This window comes from Nomascus leucogenys, chromosome 5 (assembly GCF_006542625.1).
Source record: "Nomascus leucogenys isolate Asia chromosome 5, Asia_NLE_v1, whole genome shotgun sequence".
Classification (NCBI taxonomy): domain Eukaryota; kingdom Metazoa; phylum Chordata; class Mammalia; order Primates; family Hylobatidae; genus Nomascus; species Nomascus leucogenys.
In genome coordinates this window covers 6,185,813-6,188,773 of record NC_044385.1, presented here as the reverse complement: position 1 = coordinate 6,188,773, position 2,961 = coordinate 6,185,813, and the positions used below count along the sequence as shown (strand labels likewise).

Genomic DNA, 2,961 nt, shown 5'->3' with positions numbered 1-2,961 from the left:
TGCAGTGGCATGATCTCGGCTCACAGCAACCTCCACTTCCCGGGTTCAAGTGATTCTTCTGCCTCAGCCTCATGAGTAGCTGGGATTACAGGCATGCGCCACCACGCCTGGCTAATTTTGTATTTTTTAGTAGAGATGGGGTTTCTCCATGTTGGTCAGGCTGGTCTCAAACTCTTGACCTCAAGTGATCTGCCCATCTCGGCCTCCTAAAGTGCTGGAATTACAGGTGTGAGCCACTGTGCCCAGCCACCACATTTTCTTTATCCATCTGCCGTTGATGGACATTTACTTTGATTCCATGTCTTTGCTGTTGTGAACAGTGCTGCAGTGAACATTTGCATGCATGTGTCTTTATGGTAGAACGACTTATATTCCTCTGGGTATATACCCAGTGGGATTGCTGGGCCGATGGTAGTTCTGCTTTTAGCTCTTTGAGGAATAACACTTCATGAATTTGCGTGTCATCCTTGTGTGGGGCCATACGAGTCTTCTCTGTATCATTCCAATTTTAGTATATGTGCTGCCAAAGAGAGCATGTGATAACATTTTCTTTTCATTTTTTTGAGACAGGGTCTTGCTCTATTGCCCAGGCTGGAGTGTAATCAGAGCTCATTGCAATCAGAGGTCACTGCAACCTTAAACTTTTGGGCTCAAGCAATCTTCTGCCTCAGGTTCCTGAGTAGCAGGGACTACAGACACTCACCACCACGCTCAGCTAATTTTTTAAAAAATTTTTCATTTTGCAGAGACAGGGTCTCGCTATGCTGACTGGCTGATCTTGAACTCCTGGCCCCAAGCGATCCTCTCACCTTGGCCTCCTGAAGTGTTGGATTACAGGTGTGAGCCTCTGCATCCGACTATAATAAAAAATAAAATAATAAATGAATGTAGTTTATTTCATTTTACTCCCTTCTCCCTCATTTCTCAGTCGAGTGGACTTCCCAAAGCTCCTTAAAGTGCCGGGGAGCCCTGCCTTTGCAGTTCTTTGGCAGGCTGCCTTACTGCCTCCTCCGGTGTCACACGCAGAAGTCAGATCAGCCTGACTATCAACACTGCCTCCTCCACCTCTTATCTGCATAACCTTGAGCAGTAACTTCACCTTTGTCAGTGCCCGTTTTCTTTTTCTTTTTCTTTTTTTTTTTTTGAGATGGAGTCTGGCTCTGTCACCCAGGCTGGAGTGCAGTGGCGCGATCTCGGCTGACTGCAACCTCCGCCTCCCGGGTTCAAGTGATTCTCCTTCCTCAGCCTCCCGAGTAGTTGGGACCACAGGCATGTGCCACCACGCCCGGCCAACTTTTTGTATTTTTTAGAAGAGACGGGGGTTTCACCGTGTTAGCCAGGATGGTCTTGATATCCTGATCTTGTGATCCACCCGCCTCGGCCTCCCAAAGTGTTGGGATTACAGGTGTAAGCCACCGCACCCAGCTGGTCAGTCTCCATTTTTTCATCCACAGTATGGGAAAAATAATAACTTGAGATTGTTATGAGGACCAAGTGAGATATTACCAATGTGTAAATTGCACAACATCAGACCAGGCAGGTAACATATATTCATGTGCATTAATCAGTGTAATGTCCTTTCCCTGGACAGTATATTTTATTTATTTATTTTTTTAGATGAAGTTTCACTCTTGTTGCCCAGGCTGGAGGGCAATGGTGCGATCTCAGCTCACCACAACTTCCGCCTCCCGGGTTCAAGTGATTCTCCTGCCTCAGCCTCCCAAGCAGCTGGGATTACAGGCATGTGCCACCATGCCCGGCTAATTCTGTATTTCTTTTAGCAGAGATGGGGTTTCTCCATGTTGGCCAGGCTGGTCTCGAACTCCCAACCTCAGGTGATCTGCCTGCCTTGGCCTCCCAAAGTGCTAGGATTACCGTGCCCGGCCTGTTATTCATCTTTTTATTCTCAGTCTCTACAACAATAACTTGTGGATAGGCTCTTGAAGCGCTGATTGGATTAAAGAAGTCTCCAAGATTAGCGTTGGGAGTATCCAGGAATTTGAGAGTTAACTGTGAAAATGAGAAGGAAGTTAACACCAGCTCTATGCATAAGGCTCTGGGACCCCAAAGAAATGGGTAACAGCATGTCACAAGGCACTGCGAGGGGTTGGCTGCCCTTGGATGAGTGTGCATCACCTGTGTTGCCTCCGAAACACCCACGCCATCTCTATTGATAGAGAGCTTAGGTTTCTCTGACTGTGTCCATTTATTAAGGTTAGCGTTGTGGATGCTGTCAACTCCCGAAGCCCGGGCTTTCAGAGCCCATTAAGGGGAGATGCACAGGGCGCCTTTCATTTCAGACTACAGAAAGCACTTTCCCATTGTGGGGGCCAGGCAGGGTCACTACTGTGGTGGCTTTTGCCCCAAAGCACAGTCCCTTTCTCTCTGGCCCAGACATCCCCTAGGGAACACAGCATTTTCTACAGTGAACTAATAGATCAAAGCCCACATAATTCATTCTTCCGCTGTGAAGCGCAGGAACTCGCCAGTGTTTCATCAGACCTTCTGCCTAAGTGGTTTGAGTTCCTGCAGAACACCGCTGATTACTTTAATGGAGAAGACTAGACTAACGTCACATATCACTTAATGACTATTAAATAATTTTTCATTTTATTTTTGCAAAGACTTAAAAATAGATTCTGTGACTTTCTTCTTCACAAAAGCAATCTACATCTATCATAAAAAAGTTTTAGAAATAATATCCAAGTGGGCGCAGTGGCTTACGCCTGTAATCCCAGCACTTTGTGGGGGCCGAGGCGGGCAGATCACGAGGTCAGGAGTTCAAGACCAGCCTGAACAACATGATGAAACCCATCTCTACTAAAAATACAAAAATTAGCCAAGTGTGGTGGCAGGTGCCTGTAGTCCCAGCTACTTGAGAGGCTGAGGCAGGACAATCGCTTAAACCCGGGCGGTGGAGGTTGCACTGAGCTGAGATTGCCCCACTGCACTCCAGCCTGG

General features: G+C 47.1%; 1 non-coding gene across 1 annotated transcript; it reads right to left on the bottom strand.

Moving 5' to 3' along the window:
- Positions 1-430: 430 nt before the first annotated feature.
- LOC115835270 lies at positions 431-536 on the bottom strand. Its single transcript, XR_004030261.1, has one exon. It is a non-coding gene; the product is annotated as a U6 spliceosomal RNA (small nuclear RNA).
- Between the last annotated feature and the right edge of the window lie 2,425 nt (positions 537-2,961).